Source organism: Platalea leucorodia, assembly GCF_965183815.1.
Source record: "Platalea leucorodia genome assembly, chromosome: 7".
Taxonomy (NCBI): Eukaryota; Metazoa; Chordata; class Aves; order Pelecaniformes; family Threskiornithidae; genus Platalea; species Platalea leucorodia.
In genome coordinates this window covers 16,834,196-16,856,518 of record NC_138829.1, presented here as the reverse complement: position 1 = coordinate 16,856,518, position 22,323 = coordinate 16,834,196, and positions in this window count along the sequence as shown.

The window sequence follows — 22,323 nt, the reverse complement described above, 5'->3', positions numbered from 1 at the left end:
CATACAGAATTTATGGAATAACAACTGAGGGTGTCCCATGCACTCTTTCTTCAGTGCCACTGCACACGTTTGCTGCGATGCACTCTTCAATTAATTGTGTGCTCACGTAGTACTTTTTTTGAAAGCTTGGTAATATGCATTTAATAAGGATTTTCATGCATAATCTCCTAAGGGTTTCAAAATGTTGTGGTTTTTTTTTTTTTTTTTAACTATATGACTATCTTCCATTTTGGCTAAGGACATAACTGCTACCAGTGCAAAGTTGTCTGTATGTGGACAAGCCCTAGAAGGAGATGGCACATCTCTTTGCTTGGATACAGCAGAGGACCGGTGAGATACTGAGATCTTGGGCTCCCCTGGTGAAACAGTCATGGGCACTAATGTTTTCCTCCTACCTCCTCAGCCATATCCTTGTCTCCTTGGCCTGTGCTTTTCATCCTCTTTTGTGATTTTTCTCTTTCCCTCCTTCAGTTTTTGATCCCAATCTTATCTCACCTCTATACCAATCCAGAGCTCCTAAAGCTTCTTTTGGGATGCATTTTATGCAACTGTTCCCTTGCCTCCATACAATTCCTGGTCTTGTTGTTTTACAATTGATATTTGCAGGTTTCAGAAGTTAAAATGAGCCCTTTTTAATCATTCTCATTTTTAGCAATGTTATCCTCCCGTGAAGAGTAAACACTTGTAGAAGTCAAGCTTAACTAGTGTTGCCTGTTCTGCTTTAAGAGAACTCCAACCCCAGCAAATCAAAGTAAAGCAATAATTTGGGTGATACACTTGGTTGCTATATTAGTGGTTTTAGTAGGCAAAGGGTACCTACATCATTATTGAGAATCATGAAATCATAATTCAGGTTGGAAAGGACCTCCAGCGGTCACCCACTCCAACACTCTCCTCAAAACAGGTCTAACTAGATTCGGCTGCCCAACGCCATGTCAGGTCACCATCCTGAGTGCAGTGAAGCCCATGGATCTCCAGAACATCTGGGACACCCCAGGCCTGCTGGAGAGTTACCTGTGACTGTTTGCTTTAATGACATGAAACAGGATGCCTGAGTGAGCTCCTGGGTAGATGGAGAAAACACAATTAAATATAGGAATGACTATATTGTGGTTTGTTCTTGGAGGAAAAGACAAGAATAAACCCTGAAAAAATGAAAAAAGTGGGGATGGAAAACAAGGGGATTTTCATGTGCTGAGCTGGCAGAATGTGAAAGTGAACTCCGTAGGTTACAAATCTTCCAAGGAATTTCATATCCTTCCCAGATAACTTACCTTTAAGCCACTACTGTGAGCTGTGGGCATTTATTCTGTGGGAGAGAACCCAGAGTGTTTCTAACGCATTTTGTTGCATGTGGTGTGCATCTCCCATGGTGTGATGTAATGTAACATGGCATGTGGTGTTATAAATAGAATGATGAGATCTTGCAAAAACCTGCCTGGCAGGCAAACTCACTGTCTTTCCTTCTGAAAGGCTTCCCGAGCTCTCCACTACGCTCCTTTCTTTTGCCAAAAAGTGCCTTCCAGCCCAGCACCCTCCTGCTCAGGTTCTCGGTGAGCGGTTGGGATTGAATGGCTTTCTCTCCCAAATTCCCTTTGCTTGTCAGCAGCACAGCAAAGACTTCACAGGCGCAGTGTCTTGCTGCTCTCAGTTCCTGTCTCTCCTTTCATCTGTGTCTATGCATTTCTAATTTGCTTGGTGCTATGGGCAAGATGTTAATTTTAGCAACCTTGTGTAATTACTCTGAAGTCACTGGGGTTAATGCATGTGCACAGTATAGCTCCAATCATAATCTGGCCTTATGTTGTCTTAATATTTTTGGCTTTTTTCTCCCCCCCCCCCGTAAATTCAATGTCTGTGGCCTTAACAGTAATGCTACTGTTACATTAATATTCAGACAATGTTTTAAAATAGGCTGTGGAGTCAGAGTTACCAACATGACAATATAGGAGCAATTCCCTGGGCTTTCTGGCAGTGATATCGGACTGCAATTTTATGGTCCCCAGCTTGCTCTGTGCACTCTGGAAGAGTGCTGGGTTACTATATTTATACCTATCAGTTAACATACTGCTTTACCAGCATTTATTTCTAAAACTGTTTGGGTTTCCAGGCAGGCTTCTCTTCTGAATTCCTAACCAAGAATATTTCCTTTTAGCTGCATCTCGTATAAGAGTTGAAGGTCATATCAGTTGCCTGCTAATAGTCATTAGTATAAAGCATCAGCTGTAAAACTGGACTTACAAGGACTCCCTCTTATACGTTTCATGTTCTAGTCTGTGACAAAATATACAGAAAGGGACTTAAATTTATTTTTCACTAGCAATTTGTAGTTGTTTTGCCTTCACTTTTCTTATAGACTAAAATGATATATTTCTGAAACTGTGTTGTGTGATTTACCTGTGTTGGCTCAAACACTTTGATAGATCTGTGAAGGTACTGTATTATACATACCTGAAACATTGACATGGTGTGATTTCCTGTTGCAAAGCTTGTTACTTCTGTTGAATAAAAACCAAATGTATCGTGGTACCTCTTCCCAAAGTCCTAAATGGTTCCAAGACATCAATTGGCAAGTATACACAGGAAGACAGCAGTATGGTGGCATTTGCTCTCCTTTGGTTGAGCCACACAGGAGAGGTGTGCATGCAGAAGTGACTGACGTATTTTACAGGGGAGAGGTTGCATCAGACATCACGTAGTTCCTGAAGGGTGAGGAGGAACAGTCAAATGTAGCTGACAAATAATTGGTTTGTTTAATCACTTCCCACTGGTAATGAGTCCATATGTAAGAAAACATTAACTAGGGAAAATGTTAGCACATGAACGCTGCATTGAGTTGAAACTCCACACATTGTGTTTGGCTCAGTAATTTAGGCAAAATCAAAACAGATTCAGCCTAAAGCAACAGAGCTCTTGTTAAATTTCACAACTCATGAAACATTTGAAATGCTATAATATTACAAATTAAAAGCACGTTTATACACGTGATTGGATGCATATCAGGGTATAGTTTTTAGTAAAGTCTTTCTTTTTTCTTTATCTTTCCAGCTACACTGAAACATGATCTTTTATTAAACTTTATCTTGTGTTGTATCACCCTGCCTCTAGTTTTGTGTATCTCACATCCTCATTTGGATCTGCTGCACGGAGTGTTATTTTCTTTCTGGTTACTTTAAGGGCTGTTCTTTGCATCCAAATTTCTTCTCCTCTCTTAATTTATTCTCCTCCAGTTGCAAGGATTTATTTCAATCTGCAGTACAGAAAAGAAGTCAGACTAAGTAATGAAAGCAAATGTTGCTGCTCTTTCCATCACAGAACATTTTTCTCCTAGATCTAAACATGTGCTCCTCATCAGAAACAAATGGGTCTAGTATAGGCTGCAGTCCAAAGCATGTACAACAAATTCTGGACTTCTGCAACTATTTAGTTGATAGCCAGGAATTAAGAGAGCTACAGGGCCCTCTGATACTACTTGAGGAGCAGAACCAAATGCTACAATACAGAAGAATGGACTTGAAACATTTTTGGTCTCCAGTTTCCCTCATTTGAAATGAAAATACATGATAAACAGTAGAAGTACTGGAAGAAACTGCAGTTGCTTATAAAACCTTCAAAACCTCTTTTAGTCACTGTGGTATCTTGTCTCTCATTGCTGATGGATAAGCACGAAAGGGGGCTAAATGAGCTAAGTGGATGCTGTGGGATTTTGGAATCCTTAATGTTTATTTAAATTGCATTCTAAATGTGTAACCACATTGAAGCCTGGATTCAGCAATGCGATGTAATCTGAAATTAAAGCCATGCTTAATAACCTCCTGGTGTTAAGGAACCTCCTGGTGTTAAGGAATACTTCCTGGAGTAATTTGAATAAGTTTTGTAAAATTATCCAATTATTTTTGTTAATTGTCTTGTAATGGGACATACAGTGCAGCAGAAACACTTAATAGAAAGGTGAGGAGAAACTAGTTCCCCTTGAACTCCTTTTCTCACCTTTGAATCCGCTGGCAGGAAGTATCTGAAGTGTCTTAAGGTGTCTCCAAATTCTCATATGTTCTTAACTCCACCACCACTTGCCCTTAATCATGCAAGGAGCTGGTACTGGAAAGAAAAGAAAATGCATCTGCTGCTGGTGCAATATTTTTGCTTCAGTCAACTATCTAGTAAAATATTGCTTAAAACAAATCCTAATGAAATAGCTTTTGCATCTTAAAACTACCAAAACCAAACAACACAAAAAACACCCACACAAACTTTTTCTGCTGCATTTGTAGATTTGTTCTTCCATGACACTCTTGAGGGATTCCCTTTTACTGAATACCAAAGATTAGGAGCTTTGCAGCAGAGGGGTGTTTGTAGCAAGAGCAAGTTATTCCTTATGCTACATTTGCTTACTTCTAACATTGGCTGCAGCATGAGCTATCCTTTCCTACAGTCAAGTGTCTCAATAACACCTTTGTGAATGGTGAAGAACTGTGGATGAATATAGGGAAAGAATTAACTTCAAATCAAATGGTGTGCCTATGTTATCAGAGGCTCTTCAATGCATAGTTTCCTATGGGAAAGCAGCTACGTAGTCAGGAAAAATAAACAAAGGAACTCGAGGATGCTGATATGTAGCAACTGTTTTACAGTTTTGCCTCTGAGCTGCTGAGATAGTCAGAGGTTCTGATCCACAAAGAAATGTGTTATGGAAAGCGGAGTAGAAGACCACAAGACAAGAAATATAATGTGCTTTGGTCACACAGTGACAACAGCAGTGGCAACTACTGCAGGGACTCAGTATACCTGTGTTTCAGTGATGCTCTTTGAGATGTCAAGCCTGACTGAATGCACCACTTCATGGTGGTTTGCCTACGTAGTCTTTGGGTGTGGTTTTTTGTTTTTTGGGTTTTTTTTGTGTTTTTTTTTTTTTTTTTATTGTTCCTCTATTAATAAAGCTTAAAAAAGAAAGCAAGGAGGGGGAAAAAAAATCCTCCATACATGATCATGCAGTGAATGTTAAGGACACATCCTACACCTCAGTACAGCAAATGTGGTGGGCATCCTTAAAGTAAGTGGTGAAACAAAATGTTTTCCCTTTGTTAAACCACAGTGCACATTGCACCTGTGAAATGAAATTTATTCCTCACGGAGCTTGAGAGCTGCACTCTGGAATTTGTGTGCAATTCTTCCACAGTTGTCATTGAGCTTAATAGTCTCCCAGTGCAGCTGAACTAAGTGCCCAGTAGACTTTCCTTTGCCCATGTATATCTTGAATATTGGAACAGCTGAGATAGGAGTTTACGTATCTTTCTGTCTGTAAGCAATGAGATGAACTGAAGGGGAGTCTGCCTCTGTTCCAACCTGTTCTGTACATGCCACATTTGTCCCTGGGGGAAGTCAGTCTCCAAGTATCTTTACACAACTGTTGTAACCAGACAAGATGTGTTCAAAGTAACTCTGAAGTCAGAATAATCTATCTATCAAGATTATTGGGTGCAATTGAATTAAACATAAATTAGTTTCTTTTTTTTTAATACTTACTTGAATTTCTGAAGCTTGTTACTAAATGAGAAGTTGGTTTATTATCCTACAGATTCCTGATGGAAATAATTAGCTTCTCTCACCACTGAGAATCAATGCAATAAGCTATTCTTGAGACCTATCCTGCCAAAGATAGGTGTTTAAAAGTGTTCTCTCTGTGAGTAATTGTTTTCTGTGTTATCTGGAGAGAGAAATAGATTTACATTCCAGAAACAATTGCAGTCTGCTAAAATTGGCCACTTTCACAAAAGCCAATTAATTTTTTTTCCCGTTTTCTACTGAAGAGTTCAATTTTGATATGGAAACTATCTTGAGTTACAGTGATATGGGGTCAAACTTATCAGAATATATTTTCTGGTTATTCATCATTGTGCTGTGTGGGTCTTGACTTCATTCTTCCCTGTTCCCCTTGCAGTCCAAAAATGTCCTGCCTAGTTATTTTTTTGGGTTTTGGGGTTTTTTTGTTTGTTTGTTTAGCTGGTTTTAGTTTGTTATAGTTCTCACACCAAATTTGGAAGATTAAAGATCTTTCATCCCTGCTTTTCATCTCTGAGTAAGTTTCTCCTGTGTCTGGAACTTCGCCTTAGGGCTGGTGGTTCTGCTCAAAGATGTTGGGATTTTTATGGTAATCTGGGCATTATGGTTTACATTTGAACAGAAGTGCAGCCTGCTGGAGGATAGTGGCTGATCCTCTGGATAATAATGCCTGCTCCTGGTTTATACAATAGCCCAGCTCTTGTGCCCATGACGAGTAATGTTGGGACTGAGCTCCCTGTGGGCTCCTCGACTCCTTTGCCATTTTTAAGTATGGGAGGATGAACATTGATTTGGGCTGCTGAGTGAATATCATAAATGCTTTGTTCAAAGGGAGATCATACTAACATTGGGCTAAATGCAAAGTTTCTTTTGTGTCCCTAAACCTGGAAGGGTTTATGGGTTTATAGGTTTATAGGGCCTTTGTTTTGATTGCACATATGCTAACTTTGAATAGAATGGTTAATGCCTTATTACTGCTTGGAATTACAAAACCAAGTACAACAGAAATTCAAATGGTTTCTCCATGTATTATGTATGAGTACAACTCAGAACACAAACAGTTTTCCAGGCTTCGTTCACAGGAGACCAAGGAGTGGTTAAAAACAGTAAAGAAGGAGAACACAAACTGCAGACAAACCCATCTGGACAACCCCAGCAGAGGAAAACTGAAGCATTAACTTCAAGTATGGGGGGAGGTGGGTGAAGCTAGAGATAAAGTTGTTAAAATAGCTTTAATGAGGATGAGGTACTCTGTTAACAAAGTAACAAAGTTTCCTGCTCCTGTACTATGTGCTGTTGAAAGATGCAATCCTTTTTTTTAAAAAAAAAAAAAAGACCCAAATGCCCATAAATGTAAATGGCAGATAATGATTTGCATTTGTTTTTTTGTTGCCTTCTTCTGTTTGCAGTAAATATTTTTCTCCTGAAATGTTTGTCATAGCAGTTAATAATTTAAAGTTATTATATAGCCAAGAACTTCACTCAAGGCTGGCGTTACATTAGGCAATGCAGCACTATAGAATAGACAATGATCTCTACTGAGTTTACTCTCTGAAAAGCCAAGGCAGGCTAATAAAAACAGGCAAGGAATAGAAAAATGATACAAATGAATTTCTGTTTGAGCACAGCTTGTGCCAGGAAAAGAATGTGCTGTCTTGTATTCCCATTGCGTTCCCATTTAGAAATATTAACTAGAGACTGCACTTGTTTTAAAAATAATATCCTAGAATATCTGTGCTCAACAAGTGCTGTTCAGAGGTTCTGAGTTCCAGTGAATTTGCTCTGCTCTTTGAAGAGGGATACAGCACTGACTTCAGTAGAAAGGGGAATGGCCCAAATGGACTCGTAAATTGGGACAAGTGATTACAAAACCAATTCTTGATTTCATTTACAACAGTATGCCTGCAGCATGTGTGGACACTAGTGTAATTAATCTGGTGAGGCAGAACCCAGTTGCTCTATTAATTTATTTCCTACTTTTAATATAGATGCTGCATCTGCAAAGAAAATGGTGAGTCTGACAGAACTTCAGTGGCTGAAGATATCTGCATATTTATGATCTCAGTGCAAAAAAGAAGTTTATAGATCTAAAAAAGAACCTTCTGAAGGACCAAGTAGTACAAAAGTTTTATATGTTAACACTGGTGTGGCTTGTTATGAATATAGCTGAGGAAGGCTTCCAGTTTCAGCTGTACAAAGCAGGCAGACCACAACCCAATGATATGTTGTACAGGGTGGGTGGAAATTAGGGTTGCTTTTAAATAGGTGCAACTACAGTTAGTATAGAAGACATTTTAATGGATCTGTTCTGAAGAGATGTGCGTCTACAATAACTGAGCTATATTGGTAAGCTACATGTTTCTTGCTCAGGTGTGGGCAGAATCCTTTTGGTGCCCATTAAACCCTACTGAGTTGACTTGTGATGTGGAGTCCAGTGACCTATGTGGCATTTGAGGTCTGGGAAATTCTGGGAAATTTTCATCAAAGAAAAGATCTTCTGGCATAGAATGGAATTATTAAATGATGTTCTGGTCAGGCTCTGAAGTATGGTGGAATATACTTGTGCAAAAAAAATGGCTGATGTGTCCACAGAATCTCCCACTAACAAAATCCTTGAATTCTATGCCTATGCTTCCCTGACTGCAATATTCTTTATCCGATCCATCGTATGTTCTTGTAGAAACTTTCCAGGTAAAACCAAGCAGCCGTTATCCAGTTGAATGAACTTGCCTAGACAAGTAAGGAAGGACAGAAGCTGCCAGCTATTAGCTGGGAAACTTTCACTTGCAAAGTGGAAACGTGGAATTGCAGATATGGGCTTTAGAGCAATTTTTATCTTCTCCCTGTTCTTATTAAGTTCTAAGGCGTGTGTTGGCCCTATTCTTCCTCAGCTGTTTATGGTAAAGTACCATCTACACCTTTTTGAAGATGTAACAGCTAAGCAGGTAGGCAAATTCATAGTAAAATCTTTTACTTAGAAATAAATTAGTGACTTAACTGAATTACAGAGATCACTTTTACTTATAACTTGTTTCTTTCAGATTAATAGAGGGCCATATTCACTAGTTCATGATATATCAGTGAATGTAGATTGCCCAGGATGCTCTACCCATGCATTATGTATACTTACCAGCTTCTTCCCTATCGCATAAACTATTCCTGTCTATGTTGAATAATCAAGTTCCTGACAGCTACTAAATCCTCATTGATTTGTTTTATGTTCTGATAACTAGATGGGTGATATTCAGTGTACTGAACTTGGTCTGTGATCCCAGTATCTGATCTTTGACAAGAACAAGGTGGCCTTTTATCGTTAAGCTAGCTCTTGCGTAACAGTCACCTCATCTCCAGCAGCTCCCTTCCTCTAACTTTTGTCTTCGTATCCCTCTGATGTTTGCTGAGCAATCAAGTCTCATCTTCTCCAAAACTTTTCACAATTCTTTTTCTTTGTTGATATTCTCTGAGGGCCCTTTGTAGAGGAAATGTGGAAATGCTCTGGATCAACCACATTTGTTTTATACTGCTTCAAACTCTACTTTATATAAAGGTCTATTGTTACACAGAGGTCTAATGTTAGTACACATGCTGTTTTAGCTAGTCTTACACTCCTGAATTTTTCATGAACTGCAAAGTTAACATTCAGAGCATTATTGTAAGGCACAAAGAGACCCAGCGAGTCAAATAAATTGAGTCACCTGTTGAATACACCCAGCTCTTGATATGACTATTTTGCTGGTGCTGGACTTGTCATAATATGAATATAAGTGGGTGAATTGATATAGTATGTCTGAAATTGCTTTTCTTCTAAAGAATATTGCTCTGGGGTTTTTATGCATGTCTGATCTCATCAGGTCCAGGGGATATGTAAGTATCTCAGCTATTATGCCACTTATGACATTATTTGTTGATTTCTAGTAGAAGTAAGTGGAGTATCAAGTTTGAATATATCCACTGTGGGGGAGGGTTCTAACGTTAAATCTGTATTTCAGTGCCATCACAACAATAAAATTGTTAGGAAAAAAATAAATGTTTTAAACTTTCACTAACCCAGAAATGTCATAGACTAATAGTTTGTTTTCCAGCATCTTAATAAATAACAATGCATGAATCTTAAAGGGTTTAGGGATCAGGTGGTTATTCACATTTAGTCCTATTGTGTAATGCATATGATTTAAAAAACAAACATACAACTAAGTGATTAGGTAAAAATGGAAATAACAGTAAGGACCAATCCAAGATTCTAAAATTCTTTCTTGAAAATGTAAAATTTTCATGCTAACCTTGTCCTGGAAGGAACTTCTTAAATTACTATTGCATTTTATCGATTGTGAAAGGAAGGCACAGAGATTGTAAATCTTGCCTAGGGTCATAGATGGAGCAAACGTTAAAACTTGGAAGTTCCTGTTTCTCATTTTTGTGTTTACAGTGTGAAGCTATCAAGATCAAATAAGCTTTGCATTCAGTTTCTCTTTCTTTCAGAACCTTATCCAATCCCTTCTTTCTTATCTCCTGTTAATTTGGTGTGTGGTTTTTTTTGTTTTGTTTTGTTGGGTTGTTTTTGTTGTTTTTGTTTTTGTTTTTTGTAGATAAGGGGATCAGTTCTCAGTGTATCTTTCTTTCCTGCTAATAGGATATTGGTAAGATACTGTCTCTGATATTGCCCTGCTTTCATGCTTGCCTCTTTCTTCCACAGTGGCAACCCAGAACATGTGTCAGTTAAATAAGACTTCCAGCTCTTGCTTGGTTATCACTCTGATGAGATTTTGATGGAGAGGCCATTAGCAATCGGGTTCACAGTCTCCAGATGTATCTGTACTCTCGTTGACCCATGAATCTAGGATATCTCTAAAATATTTATCTGGCTTCAGTAAGAAATCTTATGTAGATATTGTTCTTTAATATATCCTTGTTACAAACTCTAAAAAATATCTTGAAAATATGTGTGACAAGCATGAAACATTCTCCTAGAATAAGATCATTTATGTGTAAGGGAAAGAATATTAAAAAGGAAAAATTCAGCGACCAATTCACACATTTTGATGTGTTGAATTTTTAGGAGCTATATTGACAGTGTATTCCAGTAGGTTTGCTGTTATAAGCTGGAGAGGCAGAATGCCCAGTGCTCACACTGACACTTTTTTTTTAAAGAAATTTTTATGCTACTCTTAGGATTGCTAAAGGTGTTTTCTAAGACGAGAAGGTCAGCAAATGAAGTTGGAATGGGAGGCCAGTTTCCCAAATGCCTTAATGTGAGGCTTACTCTAAATTTTCCCAGGGTATTAATAGAAGTCTACTTTACATATATGGTGTCCCAGCAGACTCAGCCCTGACATAAGAGAGTGGTGATGGTGGCGGTGGCACCAGGTAACCTGGAAAACGCTGAAGTTGGAACAGAAATTTGCGAGCTACATTCCTTAGGATTTGGTACTTACATAGTGTTTTCTCCCAAAGAATATAAAATATCAGGGCTCATTGGACAGAAAAGTCATAGAAAGTTTGAATGGTAAAAGATGCAAAGGAGTGATGACTGTGGGCTGGCAGTGGACTGGAATCTGCACCATCACTATGAACAACATCAAATGAAAATTAGCATCTTGACTTCTGAAGTCTCCAAAACTAAGATTCATTTAATTCAAATTTTATATTCTTGCGTTAAGATAGTCACCTAGGCTCCTAGAGTTGGTGCAGAGAGAAATTTGACTGATCCTGATAAAGGCTGTGAAATGCTCCTGGAGGAGCTTATCTTACAGAGTTTAGTTTTGGGGAAGCCTATGTGATTAGCCTGTAAACTATGTGGAATGCATCCTGCCCCAAATTTTGGTGACTGATCAAACTCAAGCCTGGCCTTCTATACGAGGTACCCTTAAACTGAGGGATGGGGGGGGACTTACTCTAAGGTGAAGACTCACATTCTCTGCAGCACTGCAGGCTGGAAGGCATGCTTAGAGTGGATGGTGGAGAGGAGTGGTGCTTTGTGTAGCCCCTCCATTCCATCATGACCGTCCGTCAAACCTGACAGCGAGAGTGCTCCCTGCCAGGCAGTACAATGATGTGTCTGTTAATCCCCTGGCTGAAACCTGATGATGGTCAGGCATGGTGGAGTGAATCATGGTGAAAGTCAGACATGTACACAAAGGTGAAAAAAAAACCAAGTAATTGAAAAGTTTTAAAATAATTATTTGACTGATTACATCTTAAGTTGTAAAGCTGCAAATGCTTTTGAAGGGAATTAAAGAAGCTGGGAAGGGGAAAAATATCAAATTACCAGTATGAGGAACGATTATGTTAATACCTTGCTGAGCTTCCAAGCGTACCCTGTGGGAACTAGATGTTTACAGAGCCCTGAGCAAGCTCTTTCTCAGCTAGGTGCTTAATGTACTCAAAAAAAAAAAAAAAAAAAAAAAAAAAAAATCAACACAACTATCTTCCCTGAGCCAAAGCTTCTCAATGCTTGCTAAACACCACAGATGGGGAAGTTTGCACAGGGACTTGAATTGACGAGGCTATAGGGATGGAGGGCAGGCGTGGGGAAAGTCTTGATTGCTTGAGAGATTTGCTCCAATACTTGTTCTTTTGATTGAAGGTGAATGAATGTTCCTACCTCAGTTATCTTAAAAATTTCTGTTAATTTTCCCCATTTCTTTTGGCTGCTTTGGTGAAATTCTTCTCCATAGCTTCAGATGTGTGTATTATAAGCTCCATCTTAGCCCATCACCCAAAGCTTTCTGCAGAGTCCATGGAAACAGGCACTTACCTGTTCTGCTTCTCATGTCTGCCTCAAGGTGAGATGAGCTGTGTCCTAGCGCTACCTGTTTCCCATCCTTAACTGTTGTGGGAGCCCAGATGTCCATCGTCCATGTTCCACTTGGAAGACTTTCAGCCTTTATTTGGATAGCTTAGTAATTTGGCCCAGTTAAAGTAGTCTTTTTAAGTAGGTGTATAACTATGTTAAAACAATATCATAGGCTAATGTTTTGCAACCTTTCCTTTAACTTCTCTTCATTTCCATGTCTAATCTAGACTGTAGATTCCTATTTTTACTGTCTGAGAATCATGAAGGCCTTGTGGTATGCTCATAAATAGCTCTAATTCCTGCTAGGCACAAACTTGCTTTTTTCATACAGTTTAAAGTCACTGTTGGAGGCATGGCAATATGCAGTGGTGTGTCATATTGCCACTTTTTTAGATCAAATATCTTCAATTTTTAGGCAAAAGGCTGCCTATTGAATGCCTACAGGAGTTCTACCACTGTTACAAGTGACCCTGAGCAGCTGGTGGGAGAGATTTTGGCAGAAGCTTTCCTCAACCTTTGCGGCTCTGGGCTGGGGATGCTCAGTCCAGATGGAATCTGCAAGCCATTCAGCTGCCAAACTCAAAAAAGCCTTTAGTGGTCATGTGTAAAATGGGACTTTTGTCAGTTTGGAAACTCTGAAAACTTTGGCAGTTTTTCCTGTAAACAGGAAAATTCAATACCCTTCCAAAACGAAGCTCCTTCTTAAAAGTGAGCAGACTTTTTTTTTTTTTTTAAAAAGCAGAACTTCTGAATGTGTCACCTTGAAGGAGTGTGTTTTTTTTTTTTTTTTTTTTTTTTAACATGGACAACAAAACAGTTATATGATTTTACTGTGAATTTTCCAAAATTCAGCCTGAGGCAATCACAAACCAGGAAACTTCCATGGCCCAAATAGGCTCACAAAGCAAGTTCTACAAAGGGGCGTTTGAGATACAGGCAGCACAACAAGCACTGCTTATACTATGGTGATGCTGCCTCTGGAGATGCATGGATCATCTATTACAAAGTTTTCATAGATTACATGAGAACCATGCTTGAGTTTCATTCTGCAAGATGCAGGTTCACACTCAAGAAATAGGGCTTTTAGGACTTTCCTATACACACTGTCACCGCTGGGTACCCGTGTGCCCTGTGTAAATGCTAGGCTCTCCTACTGGGATCTTCCAAACCGTAAATGCAGACACACAGGAACAGCCCTAAAAGAATGATCTTTAGCAGATCTTCAGGCAGTTGGTGTTTATAAGTGTTTTATGTATCTCAGTGCACTGATGCTGACTAGACCATTGTGTGCCACGTGGAGCTGGATGTGAAAGCTAGTTGTGTAATGCAGTTGTGTTGCCATCCTGGGTTAGACAGATGGGCATCTCTGTGCTGTGATGATAGTGTGGGTTGTGCCCATGGGTTTGCAGAGCCTAACACAGAGGAGCTGCCCTGGGCTTGCAATGGGATCTGGGCAGCCAAAGGAGAAGCTTGACTGTGTGTCTGCTGAGCTGCTTTCTCTTTGCTGTGATGATGTTTGGGAGGGTGTGGGGGGGTGTGATAACTTGGCTAGTGGATTCATGATTACATAGACCCTGCATACAGCTGGCCCAGTGTAAGAGGATTTGTGAGTGCCAGTGATGCTAACGAAGTTTTGGAGACATGATGAAGCTCTTTTGGTAGGCTGGAGTGGGAGTCTTCCCACTGGGATATTGCTCCGAGGACAAGACAAACACTTGGTCTAAACATGCAGTGCAGTATTCAATGTAGTCAAAACCTGAGATTTCTCAGCATCTCTTTAAGAGACTGTGCTTACAAATAAGGAATAGGGAGACCTTGTCTGCCATAAAACACATTTCTTGAAGCAAAATACATGCATTATAAATGTCTTCTGGCTGTATGACTTAGTTTTTTTCCTTTTCTTCATTGTGTACAATTGTACCAATTTCCTGCACTCAGGGGACAGCGATCTGCCGGAAAATTACTTGGCTGCTCAGGAGAGTCAGACTGTCTGGAGGGGAAATGATGACGATGTCTAGAAGGAAGGGGTATGTTTTTCTATATAATTACCAAATCTAGCTTTTAGCAGAAATAGCAAGTAACAGCTTAAGCAGAGATCTGACTTCATGATCACTAGGTGTAAGTCCAAGCACTGTGCGCATCCTCAGGCATGGGCTGGCCCTGCCGGCAGCCACACACTGTGCGCTGACATAGGAACTCCAGGCGTTTCTGGTGATGCTGTGTGCTTGGGAGCCCTGCTCCACTGGTACCTAAGGCCGTGCTTACAGATCTGTGACGTCCTGTCTCAAAGGATGTCTCAAGGGCCTCCCTTGCATTCAGCACAGGCAGAGTCTCAACGTGACCAGTGTCCGCTACTTTGAGAGAAGTGCTCCAAAGTCATTTACCCATTGATTCTTCACCCTTTCAATGATTCATTTTAAATTTTGCCAGAATTATTTTATTGGTTTGGTTTTGTTTTCTTGTATTTTCTTTTCTTTTTTCTTTTTTTTCCTTACTCCAAACCAAATCAGTCTTTATCTACCATTTGGTTGTTTCCAGGGTGGCATTGGTACCTGAATGTAAACAATATCACATGTCCTGGAGGCAGTTTTGTGTTATATGTCACCCCATTAAACAGTATACAACAAGACTAGAAAGTTTAAAAAAAGCAATTGTAACTCGAAGCAAATATCAGCCTAATTATTTGTGATAACTTCTGTCATGTATTTAAGGCAAGCCCCTGGAATAAGACAGCTTTTTTTTTTTTTTTTTTTTCTTTCCCCTTATACTGTTCTTTTGATATTCTTGAACCCCTGTGGTCAGAATCAATGCACTGAAATCCCATGAAAAACATGGAAAGAGAGATTCTGAGATTTTTTTGCAGATTGACTCTAAAGATGTTTTCCTTTAGGCTGATAACACCTAAAAATAGTTCAGGATTTATAGTAAATCTCACCTGTATGGGTTTATATCCATCCACACACTGAGGCTTCAGTCTGAAGTTGTATGTTTTTGGAAGCCTTTTCTAAAGAAAAGGAGACCATGTAGTTTTATTGCCACTACCCAGCGAAGCGTGGTTCCATCAGAGCCTTTTATCAGGAGTTTACAAGTGCAGCGTTACAAATGAGTTTGCTGGCAGGGAGCTGACCCCTCACTGTGGAAAGCAGAAACTAGTTGTATAATTCAAAACATCGACATCTGGCCTTCTGGGATTTCCACCTGAAGAAAGGCTCTGTCTGAAAAGGGCTTGAAGCAGATAACGGTGGTACATGCAGAATGACAAGCCCTGCCTGGCAAGCAATGCTCAGTAAACACTTACTTCATCAGAGCAACCAGACCTCCACATCATGCTTGGAAGTTTTACCCTAATAAGCTGTGCTTTTTAGCAAGGACTTGCTAATCGTTTAAAAGTCAGCACAGGTGCTTGCCATCTGGGGATGGGAAATGGCATAGCTGCATCTGTGTAATGGTCTGCCTGTGTTGATAAGCTGTGCTCAAAAGCAGGGCTTGGTAGCTCAGCAGAGCGCCGTGGGGCTGCGGCTGCAGTGATCCAGACCTCCACTGGGTCAGGCACCTCTGCGCCAACTTCCCCGGCCCTGCAATCGCCCTGCCCGCTCTCGCCAGTGCAGACATGCCCTTAGTCCCCTCTTGTATTACTGGGATGGTGCCAAGTCCTGCACAGGGATAGGGAGCTGAGTAATTAATTTTTCAGTTCACCTGGAGTTGTGAAAAAGTATGTGTGTGAGGGGGATGGAACACTTGAATTTGGATGGGAACTTTGAAAAAGGGTTTTTATTGTGTTCAAAATGGAAGGACATGCTGAAATGAGCAGTAGCAGTAGCAGAGAAGTTCGAAAATGTCAAAATGAAATGTGTTGACTCAAAATGGCTGTCATTTATTTTTAAGGAATTTAAGGAGACAAGTTGAATTTAAAGATTCTGGGGATGTTACTAAATTTATGCTTTTAGTGGGGAAAATGAGGGTGAAAAATATCACCCAGCTCTGATGTGGAATTGTAAGAAGAAAGGAAAATGCAGGCATTAGAGGGGAAGCTGGAACAACAAATGCCTTTCCAGTACACAATGAAGACATAGGAAGAGGAAAAATTAAGACCAGGCAGCCTGAGTAAAAATGGTAGGGTCAGGTGTGGGCTAACTGTTAATAGTAATAAATGAAAACCAAGGGAAACAGTTATTCTAATTTTTCTTTTCATCCACTTTGTAGTGATGTAAAGGACTATGATTATACAGAAAATTGAGACTCGGATCCTTCAAGGGTGGTAGAGCTAATATGCAAATATATGTTTGCAGGGCACGTATGAGTAAGGTACAAGGAATTGGAGGGTAAACCCTTTATCCTAGAGAAGGTCTTCTAATGCCCACACAGAACAGGCAGGCTTCTGTGTTTCAAGGTGTCATAAAAAATGATTAAAACTGAATGAAAACCTTGGCGGGGAATTAGCTGGTAGTTCCCAAGGAAAGCTGATTGAGCAGTCCAGTACTCTGGACTCGTGCTATTGCACCTTGACTCTGCTAAACTGTTGCCACTGGCAAGCAGCAACCTTGACAAAATAATTCCTGTCTGCTTGGAGCCAGCCCGTGGAGGGTTTGCTGTGCCCTCACAACGCCTGGCTTTGGGCTCCAGTGGAACAGCAGGCACTGATGGCTAGCATCAGAATTCAATATCTGCCATTGTTGTTTTCTCACTAATAAAGAGAAAGTGGGTCTGGGGAGAATATGATAGCATCAAGTGATAATAATTTCTTTCCAACAGGAAGTTTCTTCAGTCTAACACTGAGTTTCTTTTAAGTAAGCTACTGATTTTCTTAATTGTTTTTTTTTTTTTCTGAAGACTACCCTGAGCCAGCATCTTTCTAGAGCTTTCAAAGGCAGTATCCTAAAGGAACAGAAAGTAAATGGTTCGGCACAGTCACTTTGGATGGGCAGGAATATAAGACTTGCTTTAAAATTTGTATTTATTTTTTAAGTCTTCCAAAGATACTTTTTTTTTTTATGTTCAGAGACTTCTGGGCATGATGTATTTGTGTGTCTCTACATTTCTATGAGCTGAACAGCATGTGTGAAGCAAGCCTGAGTGTGGCACACCACTGACTGAATAGCAATGGCTGTACAATTCTCCTTGTGCATGAGGCGGGGATTTCTCATTTCATACATCGGTAGAAACTTGCTGCTGCAAATCTGCGAATACAGATAACCATATCCCGCCTTTAATGTTCATTAGCATAGAGAATTTGGAAAGTTCCTTCCCAGACCAGGCTGTGTAAGGTGCGAAGTGTTTTTAGCCTTTGCTTTCATGATGGGAACAGCTTTGGTTACAACCGAGGTGCTTGCTTAAACCAGGTTTCACATTATTGTTTGTAGACAGACAACAGCCCAAAGAGACTCTGTGGCAGGTCTGCCTTCAACAAGGATTCTGTGTTGGGATTTGAGCAAGGAATTTGTTTGTATTAATTGTATAAACTATATCCTCATTAGCATCACTTTAAGATTTACAGAATCTAATATTGCAGAAAGCAAGAACAGCTTTTATTCACAGTACTTTTTAGACCACAGCACGTGCTGTAGGGGTGGCCAACATTGATCATCCGCTCCTTCCCCAGCTCCTGGAGCCATGTGTTGCTTTACATCATTATAGTTGCATTGAATTGCATGCTTCTGCCCCAGTGCTGGCACTTCTTATGGGCAGGTGGCATTTGGCTTCTTGTTTCTTGTAGCAATTATCTGTTGCATGCCTTTTGGTGTTTCCAGCTGAGCTGTTCCTGGACAGGGACTTTTGTCTGCTTCGTGGAAAAAGTCACAAAGTTATTTCGCTGTTTGCTGCTTTGTGGGATTAATACAGATCAGAAGCAGCCTGGTCTTCTAGATGATCTCAGTTCAAATGAAGTTTATTTTTTGCATAGTGAAAAATTTGGGTTTGGTTTTGTTTTTAAATTGAGACAAATTATCAGTCCTAATACTTCATACTTTAAGCTGAGTGCCTCTCTATCAGACTGTCCTCTGCCACTGCTTGAGACCAAGGCCTCCCTTAATTTCTTTCTAGCTTTCTCTGACTTGAGCACCAACAGGTCCTGCCACAGTCCAGCTTTACAATACCTGTCTTCTGGGGCAGCGATGGCTTCCAAAACATGGTATTATAGCCAGGCTTTTTTTTGTAAGCATCCTTTAACTATTCCTCCCTCCTCCGGCAATGGTTGCTGCTCTGTGTTCTAGTTCTGAATGAATTAGTTTGCCAGGCTAGATTGACTTGTTTGAGCTGTCTCTTCTCTGAAATATCAGCTTGTTTCTCTCCTAAAAATAGAGCTCTGCATTGGTCACTTCATCTCATACCAGCCAAGATTTCCATTCAGATACTTCTAGCTTATAATAAACAGGGAATAGGGGAGGAGTAAGAAGTAGTTGGTTCATGCTGTATGATGTGCGGCTGGCCCCTTCTGGGACTAATTTAGCAGTTCTGCTGATTTCTTTCTGCCTGGCATGCCAGGGAGATCATTCACCTCGAGGTGTGGAGAGCCATGCTCTGCATCCTTTTGCATGGGTCAGACCTAAAAACCTCACAGGAAGGGGCCATGGAGGGGACACACTGCCTTCCAGCGGGAACCAGCAAATACGATTATGCCCTAGTGAATAGCTGGGGCTGGTAGGACTGCAATGCTTTGCTTTTGTGTTTGTTCCTGGGATTTTTTGACTGCTTTTGAGAACTAATATCATTTATATTTACCCAGCAGTACAGAGTTATCTTCTGTGCTATGTCTCTTCCTTATTGTATCTTTATGTGGAAGAACATTGATATTTTTCTCCCATCTATACAATCATGAGATTAAATGACAGCTTGATCTTGGAGCTTTCTGCATTCTGAAGGGTCATATAAACATTCTTAAGAAACCAGTAGTGGTGCTATATTTGATTACCAGTCAGAACAGATCTCAACTAATGAAAATGGATGCTTTTAATTTTTTTTTTTTTTTTTTTTTTGCAAAACTATGAGAGCAATTCAGGTTTTTTTAAGTGCATTTGAAATTTAAAGTCCAAATTTTTTCTCTTATCTCATGAAAGTGCACTGCTTAGAATCTTTAATTTGACATTTTAAAAAGACCTATTTTCTTAATTTAAAAGGCCATATGCCACACAGGGGAGGTGTGCAAACAGGAGTCTGGAGAATTACACATTTCTCTAGTGCTTGCATTGGTTATGTCATTTCGGATGAGGTATCTTGTGCTTCAATTTCCCCCATCTATGATCAGAGTTAATATTTACTTCATTAAGAAACCTTAACTTCAGAATCTCAAATCCCTATTATGCTATTGCTTATTGTAAATCAAGTTAATGCACTTAAAAGGAATCATATGCATGCAAGAGATTACAAAAGGACTGCTCACGTCGTCCAAATGAAACACATTAACAATGTATCTACTTTTCCCAGTAGTGTGGTAGAATGCAGAGGTGTTTGCAGGATTAGTACTTTATAATGGAAAAGTACACAGCTTTATATTCTTATGGCAGGAAAGTTTTCACTCTGCTGTACATGATACGGCTCAGAAGGACACCAGACACTTTGAAAGTCTGTTAAAAGTTAAATGGCTAAAGGGAATGGCAAGAGAATGCATTATTATTACTTGGAAAAGAGCCATCAGCTCACATGATGCCTTGCAATTAGCAAAAAAAAGCCAAACTCCTGCCCTTGAGAGAATGTAAGGTGGGACATCGGTTCATACTGAGGAGAGGAGAGATGACTTCTATTAGAATGGTGGGCAGAGGGCTGCCTTACAACAGAAATAAGCTTTAAAGATTTCAAGAAAAGGGGTTATGTATAAGGGATAGGAGAAAACGGAATAGGTTTTGATTATACAAAGGAAGACTTAAGTTCCATCTAAGTCTGACCACCTCCTAATGAAAGGGTAGTGAAGTAAGTGGCTGAGTACAGCAGAGTCTCCATCTCTGGAAAACTTTAGGTACAAGGTAGACAAACTTTTTTTTGTTTTAATGTAATAGGTGGTTTATATCCTTTCCTTGTGTGTGCTTGGCAACCTCTTGAGGTCTTGCCAACTTTTTTTTATGTTCTTATGAAATGTGAGTGCCTGCTTCATGCATGCTGCTTCTGGCTTTAATCATCTCTGATTCTATGAAGATTTTGTGCTGTTTCTCCTTGCATTGCTAGAGACAGCTTTCAGATTTGTGTACTTGCTAAAATTTCAGTTTAGTATTTTCATTGCTTAGTGGAGTATTAAACATTCTCTCTGGCCACCAAAAAACTCACTTCAGTAAAACAAGGGATATTTGGCTTTAAATGTAGAACGTAAGGCTGGTTTAGTGAAGTTTCACTTTTTTTATAGTGCACAAAAAAAAAAAAAAAAAAAATCTTTGTGGGTGATGCTGTATGCCATATGAGTGTTAGAGGCAAGGAGAACACAAACTCTTCCCTGGCATAAGCTACTCCTTACTGTCAAATTTTATTGTATTACAAAGGAGGGTTTCCTGTGCAGTAGCTGATGCATAAGAATTTCCTTTAGAGCTGTTGGCAAGTAAAAACACTGCTTGCAGCAGCTGCGCTCCTGCCTCCCCAGAAATTCAACCGTTCACCCCTGCGCCCTGGTTCCTATCCTCACTGAACTTCATTATAGAGAAGCTGAAGTTCTTAAGTAAATTAAATGAACCCAGTAAACAAGGCAACAAGAAAACAAGTCCTCCTATTTGACCCTGCCTTGGGTACAAATCTCTATCCCAAGACTGCTTCTGTATATAGTGCCACATTACAATCATTACTCTGAATTTGCCTGTCTCCCAATGTCAATTTTGATGGTTGTTTGATAAACCCCTTTTTATGTACCACTGTCTTTGGATACTGCCCACTGCAGCAACCAATAGAACTGGGATATTTTAACACTCTGCTCGGTATACACGAGTGTATGGGAGGGCTCAGTTTGGGCTGATGTGCTGACTTGTCCTGCATGGTATTAGTAGATGGCTTAATCTTTCATTCCTTTGCTTTAACGGGTTTTTGTCCTGTTAGGATGTTGCAAAAATAACATTTCTTTCAAATGCATTTTCCTAATAATAATGGCTGATTTGGAGTAATAGTTAAATCCTGCAGAATACTGAGAGGTCATTTTGGAAGAAGTTGCCATAAACATTCACTAAATAAAGTGACTGGAGAAGTCATTTAATATTCCCATGAAACTGTGATGAGCTTTTTATGTCAAAGCTATGCTAAGTTTACTGTTTAAAAATTTTACCCTGTACATTATAACCCAGTCACTTCCATTTGGCTACAGATCCTTCTTATTCATATCCTACTTCATGCCAGTGAAAGACTAGTGTTTCTCTTCCTTACAAGATTGGGTAAAGTGAGTTTTTATGGTTTTGACTAAATCTTGTCCATAATCAGATTTTAATTCTATGAAATTCACCTCTTGCTGCTTTTTAGGGTCGTCTTTGCCTTCTAAAAAAGTTTTCTCCATGTGCATGTCCATACCTAAGGTTCTATATATTCTGAAATACTCCTGGGTATTCTGGAATGAGACAACTGTGTAGAAAAGGAAATATTCTTAGTTCACTGTTTTCAATTCAGGATGGGAATAATAATCCAGTTCTATTCATAATGACTACTAATTTCTCGCTTTAGGAACTTGTCTGCACCATGCAATTAACTGGAAAAGTTATTAAAGTACAAATGTACGCAGTGATGACTGTTCTAGAATAGCTCCTCTGTAAATGCTTTTGCTGTATCCATGTGGGAGACATTCCGCAGTGGCTACTGTGCTGTGCCCCCTTATTCTCCTTTAATCTGGATTAATTGTCTTTCATACATGAGTCAAAAGTGCAGCTTGTGTATTCAGGCTGAATTGTCTTGGTTTCGTTGACTTCAATGCCAGTTTATACCATCTGAGAAACTTTGAAATATTTCTTCATAGTATTAAGTGTAAAAGATATAGAAACAAGCCAAAATCCTCAGTTTAGATAGTTGAGGTCTTTGGA